The sequence below is a fragment of the Prinia subflava genome, chromosome 1 (assembly GCF_021018805.1).
Source record: "Prinia subflava isolate CZ2003 ecotype Zambia chromosome 1, Cam_Psub_1.2, whole genome shotgun sequence".
NCBI lineage: Eukaryota > Metazoa > Chordata > Aves > Passeriformes > Cisticolidae > Prinia > Prinia subflava.
The window spans coordinates 98,459,206-98,475,176 of record NC_086247.1 but is presented as its reverse complement, the minus strand read 5'-3'; the positions used below and the strand labels follow the sequence as shown (position 1 = coordinate 98,475,176).

Below are 15,971 nucleotides of genomic sequence, written 5' to 3'. Positions count from 1 at the left end.
AACAAATTGCAAAACAATAAAATACCTATTAAAACATCTGTAAAGATAAACACTCATCCATAGTTAGCAGTGCTAGATGATGGAATGTTGTCAGTGAAGCATGAACTGTCATATGCAATGCAAAAACCAGATGTGTTGGAGATTTATGTCAGATTTGCTGGAGATTTCCAGACTTGGAAAGAAATAAATAAGTGTTGCAGTGTGCTTTTGCTTTAGGTTCTCAGCTAACCTTCTATTTTATGTGTGAGTTAGCAATCATAAGGGGTTTGCTTGAAATTATGGTTATGCTTTAGGATCTGCTGTATGTCTTCCCTAAGCATATCCTCCCCCATTCCCTATAATGGTGCCTGCCTGTATTTGTATCAGCTTGTATTATATTTTGACTTGTACCCTAATTGCTATTCAATTGGTTATATGTCAGTCCCTTTCACTTATGTAGCCACTCCTTAGAGACTCTCCTATTGGCCCCCAGGTGCCTATCTTCTCCCTAACCTCCTCCTTTCCCAAATGTCAGTCCCCTGTATTCCTATCCCTCTCCCTAGAACCTTCCCTATCAATCTTTGGTTACTCGATGTCCTATCTGTCCCTGTGTATCATTCCTATCCCCTGTTTACCCCCTGATAAGTTTGTAAGATGTAAACCCCACCTTGGACCCCTCCCTAGCTGTGCCCTCATGGGTTGTCTGTTTTGCACAACCCTCTCATAAAACCCACTGTCTGACCCCTGCTCAGCGTCTTGGGCATCTGGCACACCTTCAATAAACCACTTCAGCTTTGCCCCAAGACCCATCTCTGCGCCCTGACAAGCAACAGCTGAGAGGATCAGAGCTCTGGGGGGAAGTGTCGCTCCCCGAGGTACTGCATGCTCTGGGACCCCCTACCAGAGCCATGGACTGTAATAAATAAGGAAGGCAAATCTGGAAGAAAAATGTAGTAAAAAACCCATTATTTTTAAATACTAACCTTAATTTGGGATTTTTAGTAATTTATACTTTTATTCCCTGGATTCACAGGGGGAAAGTGACAATTCAACAGGGTATTCACAGACTGTGTGAAACCGCTGTCACAGTCAATGAAGACTTTTGGAGGAATAAATTAATTACTTTCTTTAGAACATACATAGAAAAAAGATAAATTCTGAGAGGAAAAGAGGTAGGAATCTAAAAAGTCTAAGACAGCTGGAGACGTCTCAGAGGCTCTGTAAAACACAGATTCTCAGGTTCTCTAACCCTATGCTGTTGATCATTTATCAGCTAATAAATAATACATAAGTGAAATACTGGGTAAAAATGTTTTAATAATGTTTTCATAATGTTTTCATAATGTTTTCTAGTATAATGCTTTCCAGAAGGGAAAGAAAAGTCTATAAGCTGTTTTGTAAGGATGCCCTGGGGTAGCTCACCATATCCTGTGGGAGAGTCGTGGGAGAGATGTGCTACAGAGCAGCACAGTTGAAGGCAGATGGTGGTTGAGACCAGAACCCTGGCTTTGCCTGAATATCATCTGAATGGTATGTTTGACAACAGCTCAGAATGACAGAGTGGGAGAGGTTGGAAGAGACCACCAGACCAGTCATGGGGTCCAACCTCCCTGCCCAAGGAGGGTCATCCTAGAGTACATTGACAGAATTGCATCCAGGCAGAGATTTCACATCCTCTCTTGGCAATCTGTTCCAGTGTATGGTCATCTGCACAGTAAAAAAGTTCTTCCTCATATTCAGCTGGAACTTGTCATGCATCAGTTTTTGACTGCTGCCTCTGGTCTTATGGTTTGGCAGCCCTGAGATGAGCCTGGCTCCCTCCTCGTGACACCCTCCCTTCCTATACTTACATACATTGATGAAGTCCCTTCTCAGTCGTCTTCCCAAGGCAGAAGAGTCCCAACCCTTCTCAGTCGTCTTCCCAAGGCAGAAGAGTCCCAACCCTTTGTTGCCCTCTGTTGAACCTGCTCGAGGAGCTCCATGTCACTCTTGTCCTGAGGAGCCCTGAACCAGACACAGCACTCCAGAGGTGGCCTCACCTAGGCTGAGTAGAGAGTCAGGATCACTTCCCTCCACCTGCTGGCAATGCTCTTTCTAATGCACCCGAGGACACCTTTGGCTGTCTTGGCCACAAGGGCTCACTGCTGGCCCATGGACAGCTTGTTGTCCACCAGGACCCACAGGTCCTTCTCCGCAGAGCTGCTTGCCAGCGGTTTGGCCTCCAGCCTGTGCTGGTACTGTAGGACCCTGCATTTGTCTTTGTTGAGCTTCAGAGTTCTTCTCTGCCCTTCTCTCCAACCTGTTAAGATCCTTCTGAATGTCAGCACAACACTCTGGGGTATTGGCCACTCCTTCCAGCTTGGAGTCATCACTGAACTTGCTGCAGAGGCATCTGCCTCTCCCCCAAGTCACTGATGAACAAGTGAAACAATACTGGACCCAATATTGACCCTTGGTAGACCGCTAGTGACAAGTCTCTAACTAGACCCTCTTCTACTGATTTTGTCCCTCTGGCATGTGTCATTCAACCAGTTCTCAATCCACCTTGCTGTCCACCTATCCAGTCCAGACTTCCTGAGTTTACCTATGAGGACATTGTGAGAAGCAGTGTCAAAAGCCTTGCTGAAGCTGAGGTAGACAATACACACTGCTCTCCCCTCATCCATCCAGGTAGTTTTCTCATCATGGAAGGCCATCAGGTTGGTCTAGCATGATTTGTCTTTAGTGCATCCATGCTGACTAGTCTTGATCCCCTTCTTGTCACCCATGTGTACAGGGATGGTCTCCAGAATGAGGCACTCTGTCACCTTTCCAGCAATTGAGTTTGGCTGACTGGTATTTCCCTGGGTCCTCCTTGCCCCTTTTGAAGACTGAAGTGACATTTACTCTCTTCCAGTGCTCAGGCATCTCTCCTGATCTCTGCAACCTTTCAAAGATAACCTTAAAGGCCCTGCTGTGTTGTCCACCAGCTCTCTCAGTGCTCCCAGGTGCATCCTGTCAGAACCCATGGACCTGCAGACATCAAAGCTGTGTATATATTCTCTAAACCAACCCTCCTTGAATGAGGGAAAGTCTTCCAACGTTTCTTTACCCTGGTCCCCTGGGTCAATGATTCCCAAGGGCTGGCCATGTCAGTGAAGAGTGATGCAATGAAAGCATTCAGTTACTCTGCCTTCTCTGCATCCTTTTTTACCAAAGTGTCCTTTCTGTCTAGCCATAGGTCCACATTTTCCCTGGTTTTCCTTTTGTTATTGATGTATTAGAAGAAGCCCTTCTTGTTGTTCATGACATCCTTATCCATATTTAGTTACAGATGGGTCTTGCCATTCTTGTCTCATTTTGAAGTACTCTGATAACTTCTTTATATTCATTACATGTGTCCTGTCCCTGCTCCCACCTCCTGTATATTTCCTCTTTATCACAGAATCACAGAATAACTAGGTTGGAAGAGATCTTCAAGATCATCGAGTCCAACCCATGCCCTAACTCCTCAACTAAACCATGGCACCAAGTGCTGCATCCGGTCTTTTTTAAACACGTCCAAGGATGGTCACTCCACCACCTCCCCAGGCAGACAATTCCTGTACTTTATCACTCTTTCCATAAAAAAAGTTTTTCCTAATATCCAACCTATATTTCCCTTAGCTCAGCTTGAGACTGTGTTCTCTCATTCTGTCAGTTGCTGCCTGGAGAAAGAGACCAACCTCCACCTGACTACAACCAACTTTCAGGGAGTTGTAGAGAGTGATATAAGGTCACCTCTGAGTCTCCTTTTCTCCAGGCTAAATAACCCCAGCTCCCTCAGCCATTCCTCATAAGGCTTGTGTTCCAAACCACTCATCAGCCTTGTTGCTCTCCTCTGGACACACTCAAGCGTCTCAATGACCTTTCCAAACTGAGGGGCCCAAAACTGGACACGGCAGTCAATGTGTGGCCTCATCAGCGCCAAGCACAGGACAAGAATGACCTGCCTGCTCCTGCTGGCCACACCATTCCTGATCCAGGCCAGGATGCCCTCAGCCTTCTTGATCACCAGGGCACACTGCTGGCTCATGTTCAGTTGCTGTCACCAGAACCCCCAGGTCCTTTTCTGCCTGGCCATTATCCAGCCACACTGTCCCCAGTCTATAACACTGCAGGGTGTTATTGTGGTCAAAATGCAGGACTTGGAACTTGGATTTATTAAATGTCATCTTATTGGACTCTGCCCACCCATCTAACTATTCCAAGTCTCACTGCAGAGCCCTCTTACCTTCTAACAGATCAACACACACTCCAAGCTTAGTGTCATCTGAAAATTTCCTACTGAAAGACTCAATACCTTCATCCATGTTGTCAATAAAAAAATTGAACAAAACTGGCCCCAGCACAGACCCCTGAGGGACACCACTGCTCACTGGCCAACAGCTGGATGCAGCACCATTCACCAGCACTTTCTGGGCTCAGCCATCCATCCAGTTCCTAACCCAGCAAAGAGTGCTCCTGTCCAAGCCCAGGGCCACCTGCTTTCCCAGGAGTATACTGTGGGAGACAGTGTCAAAGGCCTTGCTGAAGTCCAAATAGACAACATCCACAGCCTTTTCTGCATCCACCAGGTGGGTCACCTGGTTATAAAAGGAGATCAGGTTGGTCAAACACGACCAATCCCTCCTAGACCTATGCTGGCTGGGTCTGACACCCTGGCCATCTTGCACATGCTGCATGATGACACTCAGTATAAATTCTATTATTTTACCGGTACTGGAGGTCAGATTAACTGGCCTATAATATTAGGATCCTTCTTCTCATCCTTTTTGTGAATGGGAATCACACTGGCCAGCTTCCAGTCATCTGGAACCTCACCAGTGAACCAGGACTGATGGTAAATGATGGAGAGTGGCTTTGCAAACTAATCTGCCATCTCCCTCATCACCCTGGGATGGATCCCATCTGGGCCCATAGATTTATGAACATCCAAGCAGCTCAGCAGTTCTCTGACTGCCTCCTCCCGGATAACAGGGGGACCATTCTGCTCCCTGACATCATCTCCCAACACAGGAAGACAGCTGTCATCTTCCTACTAAAGACTGAGGCAAAGAGGGCATTGAGCACCTCTGTCTTCTCCTCATCTTCAGTTACTTGTTGGGTTAGGTTTAAAATTGCTAAAGTTGTTAAGGCTTATGCTCACCAGAAGGCCCTGAGGGAAAGGCACAGTGCAGGCCGGACGGCTGGAGGTTGGTTGAGCGGTGAGAGGCAGTGAGGACTGAGGGGAGAGTCAGTTGAGTGACAGTTGGAAATGAGATTGTGATTGCCTGGAGGAATGCATGGTCAGCGTAGGAGCAGAAATGTGATTGGATGGTAGAATGTGTGGACACCAGCACTGCCAGCCAATGGGTGCCTTCCTTCTGTTAAGTCCTGGTAGGTCTTGGGTTGGTTTTAGTTATGTTGGGTAGAGAATAAAGGTATAAAAAGGGTCTGATTTTTATAATAAACGGATCTCCTTTGGATGCATAAGGGGCTCTGTGTCACTTCGTTCCCCATTGCTATGGTTACTAAGTTCCCTCCCACATCCAATAAGGAACAAAGGTTGGTCTTACCCTTACGTTTACTCTATTTGTAAAAACATTTTTTATTTTTCTTTACAAAAGTTGCCAGTTTAAGGTTGAACTGAGCTTTGGCCTCTCTAATTATTTTTCTACATGCCTTAGCAACCCCCTTAAATACTTCCTGAGAGACCTGACCCTCCTTCCAAAGAAGATACATCCTCTTTTTATTCCTAAGTTCTTTCAAAACCTGGTTGCCTGTCCAGGCTGGATATTTGCCTCATTGACTCATCCTTTGGCACACAGGGACAGTCAGTTGCTGTGCCCTCAAGATCTCTGTTTTAAAGCACACCCACCTTTCCTAGACTCCTTTGTTTTTAAGGGCTGCTTCCCAAGGAACTCTCTGAATGAGTCTCCCAAATAGGCCAAAGTCTGCCCTCTGGAAGTCCAATGTAAAAGTCTTACTGATGTTCCTCCTGATTTCACCAAATACCAAGAACCCTATAAGTTCATGATCATTGTGCCCCAAGTGACCTCCAACCACCACATCTTTCACCAGCCCATCTCTATTTGTGAACAACAGGTCTAACATAGTCCCTCCCCTGGTGGGCTCACTCATCAGCTGTGACTTAAAGTTGTCCTCCACACACTCTAAAAACTTCCTGGACTGCCTCTTTTCTGCTGTATTAAGTTCCCAGCAGATGTCTGGTAGGTTAAAGTCACCTACAAGAACAAGGGTGGATGATCCTGAAACATTCTCCAGCTGCTTATAGAATAAGTTGTCTAACTATTCTTCCTGGCTGGGTGGACAATAGCAGACTCCCAGCAGGATATCAGCCTTGCTGGCCTTCCCCTTCATTGTCACCCATAGGCATTCAACTCCATCATCATTAATTTCAATACCTGTGGCGTCAAAAGCCTCCCTAATGTAAAGGGCCACCCCTCCATCTCTTCTCCCTTTCTTATCTCTTCTGAAGAGTTTGTAGCCATCCAGTGCAGCGCTCCAGCTACGTGAGTCATCCCACCACGTTTCCATGATGGCAACTTCCTCATAGCTTTGCTGTTGCACCATGGCTTCCAGCTCCTCTTGTTTGTTACCCATGCTGCGTGCATTGGTATGCACGCACCTCAGCTGGGCTACTGATTTCACCCCTAATTCAGGCTTACCACCCTTGGGCTTGCTTCCAGACAGCCCAGCTGCATCCCCTTCCCCCTTCAAACCTTGTTTAAAGTCCTCTCAATGAGTTCTACCAGTTCATGAGCCAAAATCCTTCTGCCCTTAACAGAGAATGCAGCTCATCCAGTTCCAGCAGGCCAAGGGCCGTAAAAGTTGCCCACGTCTTTATGCTTGAGTAATGACAGCAGGTCTTTATTCATCCACACAGACTGCTTGCTCCCTTTGCTAGTACATCAGGAGGCATCATTTTTGAACCTGGATGATATAATCCTCGAATATCAACCAGATTCTCTTAGATCCCTCTTCCCTGCAGAGCCTGTTCCCATGGGATTCTTGCCAGGAGATTCCTGAAGAGTCTAAAATTAGCTGTCTTGAAGTCCATGTTCACAATCTTGCTTGCTGCTCTGTTTCTTCCTTGCCTGAACTCCACAGTCTCATGGCCACTACAGCCAAGGCTGCCTCCAGCCTTCACATGTGAGAGATCAATTAGGTTGAAAAAGACATCTGAGATCATCGAGTCCAACCTATGACCAAACAGCACCATATCAACTAGATCATATCTTTCCTTAAACAGCTCCACCACCTCCCTAGGCAGCTCATTCCAATATTTCATTACCCTCTCTGTGAAAAATATTCTTCCTAACGTTAGCCTAAACCTCCCTTGAACAGCTCATAACTATGTTCTCTTGTCCTAGTTGTCTGGGAGAAGAAGCTGACCCCCACATGCCTACAACTTCCAACAACACTTTCGCTGTTTGTTGGTATAAGGTCAGGAGGCACACAGTTCCTTCTGGGGTTCCTCACTGCTTCTGTCAGGAAGTTGTCATCAGTGACAACTGATGGAACAGGAATGTCCTAGACTGTTTGTGCTTCTCTGTGTTTCTTCTCCAGCAGATGTCAGGGTAGTTAAAGTCCCCCACAAAGATCATAAAATGGAAAAAAAAAAATAAAAGGGTAGTGGGGAGGGGTGAAATGGGTAGGGAATGTATGTCTGGTATTTTTTAAAATTGCCTTATTGTTTTGAGCCTTGTTAAGATTTTCTCAATAAGAAGGAAGTCTAAGAACTTACTTAGTCATGTCACTCTATATCTTATTAGAATATAAGTGGCATACAGGTTTATATGTTCTTGGGCATAAGGTCCATCAAAGATGAACCCCTCTCTCTTAAGAAATACCTGTTTGCGGTCCTCTGAATCTGTTTCTTCCCAGCATTCACTAACAGAGCATCAGTTTTCAGGGCAAGAAAAGGTTTTTCTGTAATCTCCTATGAAATGTTCTAGATGTCTTACTTGTTTCTGTGCATCTCCCTGTTCAAATTGGCCTATACTGTTCAAAAGAAGGTTATGCATTTATTGGTGTTTTAAGGTATAAACTTGATATCTGATTAATTTTATATGGGCCTCTTAATAATACCATTCCAAAAGAAACATTCCAAGGATAAATATGAATTAATTTCAATGTTACTTCATATTTGATATGCTGGAGCTAGTGCTTGTTTAAGTAAGTGGAATCAGGTGTGCAAAAATTGATTTAATTAAATTAAACTAGCAAGTAGGAAATTAAATACACATGGCTATTTTCAAGGAGAGATACTGTAAACATTAATTAGGCAACTGGAATTCAATAACTAACAAAACGATTCCCTCTTCCTAATTTTACAAGATGGAAGGAGTCCTGATGTACTCAATCATGACACTGTGATTTACACCTTGCGAAGGTATAAAGAAGAGGTGCCCATAACCAGGCCAGTCATTACATAGATGCAGCCAGCTGAATTTTCATATCTGGGCTTCATATCATATCTTATGCATGCTGTAAAGATCCAAGAAAAATTATGTAGCATTGCTTTCACACTACCCATTAAGCCCAAAAGAGTCAGTGATTGTCTAAGTGAATGATTTTCAGAAATAGTTAGCAAAAAATAATCCTCCATTTTCCTTCCAGCTAAAATTAAGTCCTTTTACATAAAATAAGGGATGGCTAGTATCTTTTTAGTGCTGATTCACCATGTAAGACCACTGTAAATTTTGTGTCTAATGAATGAAAAATATTTAGAAAGGAGAGAAATGGATTTGCAAATTTTACAAATGTCTGAGTATTTATTTCTGGTCTTAGAGAGTCCTCATTAGCATTAATCTTAATCAACACATATACTCCCTGCGGAAGTACAGACAAGCTCAGCTTCTACAACTAAAATAATTTTGATGGATTTTTCTACTACTGCTGGCAGAAGTCAATCCAGCTAAGTTAGAGCAAGCTACTTTCCAGCCTGTTTTGTGCATTCCTGTGTCCAGGTCATAGCAACTACTCATATGCTATCCCACAAGAGGCAATAAACTACTCCTGTCAGATGCACAGAGTCAAATTCACAGCAGACAACTTACCTCGTGGGGTTGATTTCCCAGACCTCCCCATGCTGATTAAGGAAAGGGATTCCCTGTAGCAAATGGAGCAATGCCTGTGCTGGCTGAGAAGGCGGAACAAGTCTTGCTGCTCAGAAAATTGTGGTCAGCTCTGCCTGCTTAGCACAAAGCCTGGCTCTGAGATTGTTTGTAGATCATTAGAAATAATAGTTAAAAAAAAAAGCTGTATAAAATGTAGAGAGGCATTCTTCTTGTTTTGCTCCTAGGGGCCCTAGGAAGTGGAATTCCTTCTCCATTCCACGCATACCATCTCCAGCAAATCCCAAACCAAGTCTGTGTATATTTTACAGACAGGATTGTGGAGTGTCACAGAGTCTGGATGAATGCAAGCTGTCTAAATGGATGAAACTGTTTCACTTTACATAAATAGTTGAATGTTAAATAGAACACATACTGGCATATGTCTGCCCTTCCCCCCTGCATCTTTGTAACACCATAGTCTCCTCTTCCTGCTGCTCTAACGGGGAAGCCATAAAAGTACTATTCCAGAGGAGAGCAGCAGAGAGAGCAGGGAGGAGCATCTCCTCCCTCCTGGCTTTACAGAAATGCACCTGCAGCATTTATTTGGAGTTTTTAAGTGTATTCAGGAGTTTAACAGAAAGCCTGGATTTACTTTCACCAGAGCACCTTCGGCAGGGACCCACACTGCTGCTTTCACCATGTCTTTGGTCCTCCTTCCACATATATAGGAGCATTTGTGACAGTGGCTGTAGAAAGTGGGCACCCTGCTGTTACTCTTCTGCAAGATCCTCACTGAGGTTTGTTTGTGGCTAGAAATTCATGGTGTTTGGTTTTAGGGTTAGTGTTTGTCTAAGTGAATGATTTTCAGAAATAATGAGCAAAAAATAACCCTCCATTGAAGTCACTGTTCTGGGACTGTTTTCAGGTTTTATGCTGTGTTAGGGAATTAACTTTGTGACATCTTGGCCCTATTAAACCAGTAGAAGTTTTGTCTTAAACTGCAGTAGATTTAGTATGTTAGTATTTAGCACTCTATATTAACTGAAATGGAAACTATAGGAGCACAGTTTTCTGTGTGCCATTTTAATGAGCTTAACTATGGGGAATGAAACAGAGAGTATAATAGAACTGATAAAGGAGCCTGATATCTTAGGCCCGATTGAGCAGACACCCTGGGAGAGACAGCCACAGACAAAGGCTCCCTAGGGTAGAAGTGACAAAGAAACACATTGTGAAACTTTGTAATGATTACCAAGTAACTGATGGCATAAAGCATGTATAACCAATGAGAAATTGTTACCAAAAATAGAACCCTATATAAGTGCCATACAAGAAAATCCCTATATAAATACCTTGTATGCTCAATAAATTTGACTTCTGATCAGCACTTGGAATGTTCCCGTCTTTTAATCGCCAATACTTAACAATTTCCTAGAAGCCAGCTTCTGCAGATAGGAGATCTGTGTATGTAATGACACAAATCACATATGATGCAGAACTTGTATGTCTCAAATGAAAGAAATGTAATGTACCCATGCTGGGCTCAACAGCTCATTGTCAAACCTCCAGTGGGCTCAGTTCTATTGAAATTATAGAATACAATTGATAAAATGCTAAAGACTAACACATTGTAATTGCTATTACAATTGCAGGCTTGAAATGCAGGCAGTGAAATTAGGGACATTTTAGACTTGCTTTGAAATTCCACTCAATGGAGGGGTTCTTCTCACCCTTAGAAATACTTTGCATTATCTACTTTGTACCATCTCCTGTAATAGAAGAGATGGTCTCAGACAGAGGACACCATCCTGCTCTGAACAACAGTCAATAATCTGCTTAGCAATAGGAACCAAGAAAGGGCTACTATCACACTTCCTTCCTCCTTCCCTCAGTTTTGGGGTATGGGCTGAAACATCAGTCTCAAAGTCTAGGGATGTAAGATGAAGACAATGGCAAAAGCCCTGCGTGACTGCCTCCACTGCTGCATCACCAGTGCTGTCCTCTGGACTAGCTAAGATTTCTCAGGATCCAGTACAGGTTGCAATATCCTCTTGTTTGTTGCTGCAGTATCCCTCTCAGCTCTTTGCACAGCTTTCTGAGGAGCTAGTCTCCTCAGAAATTGTCATGAGACTACATGATGGCTATCATGCTCCAATTGGCCAGCCAGTTGACCAGGTGAGGACTAAGAGCAGTCCCTGATGATTCCCAGAATGAAGTAACAAGGCCATGACATGTAGAAGACTGCTGCCTTGAAATCTCATCCTCTATATTCTTTAGCCAGCAACAATTAAACTATTACAGTTTTTCATCTACTGATTTTTTCGGACCTTTTCTCAAGCTGTAAGGAAAAACCTAAACACCTCAGGGAATGGAAAGGTATGGTCTTGTCTCTTCCTACAGAGGGGAAGTACTGAAAAATGCAAAGATACAGCTTACAGTTTGCCACTGACTAAGCAAGACTGAACAAGTCAGCCATATATCATTCTCAAGACCTGAGTCACCCACAAATTGGAAGTTTGTCAGCACACCAATGCAGTCTCATTCATTGCATGACAGGGCAGTAACTACCAAAATGTTTGTGGTGCTGCTGTAATGTGAAGAACAGAGAGTGAGTAAGGATTTTTCAAGATGGTTGTAGTAAACTGGAAACTCAAGGAAGTTGAGAGCAGGCAGTATTCACCTTCACTGAGTTTCTTTGAAAACCCTCTTATGTGGATCACTCTGCTCCTTCCTTCTTTGTTTCATGTCCTGTGTTAATAGACTTTTGGTGTGGTTTCAATCATGTCTAGTTTATTCCTCTTTCAATAAATTGTTTATTGGATAACTGTGGCAGTGTGTTAATTTAATCGGTTATGCTTTGTATATTTTTGTACTCGTTTGGTTCTCTGTACCCTTCCCCCTGATGGTTCCTTTGTTTAACTGACATGACTCCTGTCTGCACCTGCACCTGTTATGCGGCACACGGTTAGCTGTTATTCTTTCCCGACTTGGTGAAATCCCTCCTACCCTCTCCTGATTAGTTCAAGTTATGTTCTCCCGGGTCCCCTAGCAACTTGCCCTGGTTGGCTATCCGTGGCTGACCACTCCCTTTGCCCCCCCTGACTCGCCCCTGACAAAAACCCACTGTACTCTCCTCCCCCCGAACAGTCCCGGGCTGAGGAGGTGTTTCTAATAAACCCTCTGTTCGTCTGGAATTTGTTTCCTCCTTTCGTTCCACTGCCTGTCGAATTAGCATCGCTCACGTGAGCCCCTGATAGGACAAGAACCCACAGGAGTCAGCCCTGCCTGCGCTGCGTGCAGGCTGACCCTTGCTGACGTCTGTCGCGGTATCTGGGCTGGCCGGTGATAGAGCTCGTCGGCTCTGAGTGAGCTCCCCGACAGATAACATGCAGAAATATTCTTTGCCAGGGAAGTTCATAGACTGTGTCAGACATCTACAACTCTTGTCATCCTGCTGCAAGGCACAAAAAGGCTGAGGGACAGCCCAAGTTTACCAATGAGTCTCTGTCTGTAATCTGAGAAATAGGCATATGTTGTGGGCGCTGATGTTTCTCACACTCATATGTGCAATCTCCAGTCAGAGAAGTTGTTTTCTTTCCAGGATCTCAGTCTAATAAAATAAAGCAGACCATGTGGAGGGTTAAAAAGGAGAGTGAACACCCAGTGGTGTTTTAGAAGCTGTCTAATATTTTAAACTCCAAGTGCAGGAGGACTGTAATACTATTTAAAAAGATCCTTGGATGCAGAGCTGGAAATTATGTAATCTTGACAAATCTACAGTGTTTTAGAAGGCAAACCCTTTTATATCCATACACAGGAAGACACTGGCTCAGCACATAACTAACCAGAGCAAGAACTTAGAGTGAGAAACAGCAGCTCCAGGAAAAGTTGCAATTCTACAGATTTAATGCCCCCGAAAAGGGAGGGAGACTTCTCTAGGAGATAAAGGCCAGCTTTAACCTTATCCCATCTCTCACCCTGCACAAAGCTGCATAAGAGTGATGGATATAAGGAGAAGCATAAATTATATGGGTCAGAGATCATCTGCTACTGCTTTGTTCGAAGTCTCCCTGGAATATACTTTTTCGCTGCCATCTGCCATTTGCTGGATTTTACATCTGTCCTACTCTAAAATTAACTCTCCCAAAGCCCTCTGACATAAAGATTAATAAAAATTGTGCACTGGAGTCTTTACAAGCACCAAACTTGGAAATTTTTCTCCCTTATTTTTCTTTCTATGTTTTCTCCTGGATTGCTTCTCCTGAAATTAGAAGGAAGATTTTGTTGTAAATTAGATATATAAGAAAATATTAATTTTTTTATCTAAATGTAAAGCACAGGTTAACCTTCTGCATAGAGAAGTGACTTGAGGATAAATCATCAAGTTTTCAGATACCTAAGATCTGTTAAAATAAAATGGCACATCACTTTCACCTTATCAGCACCTCTTATTTCATCTGAAAGTAGTGCCAGAGTTGAAAGTAAAATCTTAACGTAAATTTCATGTAACAAACACCTGCAGAACCACAGTGGTACATACATATGTCTTGGATCATACACAAGGCTACTATATATACGCTAAAAGTTATTATAGGTTACTATAAGTATACTAGTTTTGTAAGATTTTCATAGCCACCTGCAGCAGATATGGAACATACAGAGGTGACAGCTATAACATCTTTAAGGCAACAGGCCCTCCTTATACTGATAATCATGCTCACATTTAACTTTTTAGAAACAGGGTTTTGTATGAGAAGGTACTGTGACATGACTTACCTGGTGATCTCTAGTGTTCTTGGTTCTCTCCTTTCCAGCAGACTCATTCTAGCCCCTACAGGCAGCATCAGATGCTCTATTTTCACACCCATGACCAATAACAAATGCACAGTAAGGTTATAATTATATATACACACATGCATGCATATATGTACATATGTTTGTATATGTTGTATTTACCTGAATTTTTTGTTAGATCTTCTCTTCTTTACTTTTGCATTGCTTGTCTTCTAAAGCACTGGCCTGGAAACTTTGAGACATGTTCTTATATTAAATTACATGAGTAGTTCTCCAAGAACTACTTTTCCCAAGATGGGAGTGCTCGTGTACATGTGAAGAGGATTAAAGTGCAGATTTATTACAAACTCAGACTATTTTCCAGGTTGTGTTTGTGAAATAACTGAACAGAAAAGATTACAAAGCTGGCAGGAGTCCCAACCCTCTTACAAGCAGGACAACTGTAAACATTTAAAAGACCACATCTGACAGTAAATCCTCCACCACACTGATAAAAGACATCCTGTAGAGACTAGCATAAATCTGCTGCAGCAGTTAAATGCTTCATGGCATCATGGTAGCGAACAAATCTAAAAGGTGACCAGGGTTGGATGTGTAATTTTGCAGAGATAGCTAATAGGTTGCTTTCCTTCTGAGTAAACCTATATTGTAACATTCCCAAAGCAACCTTGGGATCTGGTGACTAGAACAGGAAATTATTTTTTTGTCATCAGGGAATTCTTTAGTGCTATAAATGACTGACTGACTTTTTAAATTAGGACAAGAAAAAAGCAATCTTCAGCTCAAAACATATTTCTGATTTGACCACTTTTTTTCATTCACCTCATTCTGATTTTCTGACTTCACAGAAAAATATGAAACAATTGTGTTTCTAAGTAAAAGACATTTCAGTGAAAATTTAATTTAAAATTCACTGCAACAGAGAGGTCTGGACAATGAAGGATGCGGGCAACTCATAAAAAGCATGGTTGGGCTTTGTGTAATTTGAAGAGTTTGGAGGTTTGGGGGTTTGTGGGGCTTTTTTTGTTGTTGCTTTAATTTAGAAATATTAATTTTCATAAAAAAATCTTAGGTGTCTCTGCTTCATTTTTTCAGGAATGATCTAAGCATTTGTGAACTTGCTTTTAAAGGTGGGCCACTGAGACACATAAGCACAGGTGACTTACACTTTGCAAGGTGATGAACGTACTTGTCTCTCCCAGGCATTGATGAAGAAAGCTCACAGTTCTTTCAGGTGGTGTCTTTAGAGCATTTAACATGCATGGCATTTTGTAGAACCATATATGATACTCAAAGGATCCAAGGGTGTAGCATAGTTTGCAGGGCTGACATATAGCACTTTGCCCCTTTGGGCTTTCTGTACCATATACTGTTTATACATATACTGAAGGAAAGTATGCCATGCACACTGGCACTTTTGAATTGCAGTCACTGAGTAGGGGAAAAGAGGATAACAGCAACTGTGAGCAGTCACAGTTTTTACAGACAAAGGCATTTTTGTTGTAAATGAGTACTAAGAGAGGGTCCCACCACTGTCCCACCACATACTAGAATATTTCTTCCAGAGCTTTTCCAATGTCAGGCATGTTTTTATTTCTTTTCCTGAGCTGAAATAACAGTTCCATCCAAAGGCTGGACTAAAATAGGAGAGACTGGTCTCTGCTGGCAAACAACTGGCATCCATGGATGCCTGCCTGTCCCCATAAAAAACGTGCTTGTACAAGCAGTTGTGGCTATATATACACACAAAAAATGCAGTCATCACTGAACCTCAGTGCTGGAGACAGTGTCCATCTGCTTATGGTTCTATGCCTATGGTTCTGCTCCTGGATGTGTTCCCTGCCTTCTTGCTCCGCTTTTATTCTCAACTTTCCCCTGGGTCCCTGACGGCATCAGACTTACTCCCTCCCCTTGTGATTTTCTTTGCAGCTCTGGACACAGCAGCTGCAGCTCACCTTTCGGCTCTCTGTGCCAAAGCTTTCACATCCTCCCTTGCTTGAGAGCAGCAGCATCTGTGGCTCTTGGTCATCTGGCAGGAATGATGCCTCAGCCTTGAGGCACTGCTGGTCTCCCACGCATCTAGTTGCCTCCTCTTTGGCCCCTGCAACTTGTGAA

The 15,971-nt window shown here is 43.2% G+C and overlaps 2 long non-coding RNA genes across 2 annotated transcripts in view; both read right to left on the bottom strand.

Moving 5' to 3' along the window:
* LOC134554408 (uncharacterized) overlaps positions 1-10,408 on the bottom strand; it is a 32,862-nt gene extending 22,454 nt beyond the window's left edge. Inside the window, exon 1 of the long non-coding RNA XR_010081228.1 lies at positions 9,063-10,408. This is a non-coding gene — a long non-coding RNA (uncharacterized LOC134554408). The remainder of the gene's footprint in view (positions 1-9,062) is intronic.
* Positions 10,409-12,253: 1,845 nt separating this feature from the next.
* LOC134554413 (uncharacterized) lies at positions 12,254-15,946 on the bottom strand. The gene is made up of 4 exons (XR_010081230.1): positions 15,812-15,946; positions 14,019-14,088; positions 13,839-13,914; positions 12,254-12,672 (listed from the first exon to the last, which is right to left on the bottom strand). It is a non-coding gene; the product is annotated as an uncharacterized LOC134554413 (long non-coding RNA).
* Between the last annotated feature and the right edge of the window lie 25 nt (positions 15,947-15,971).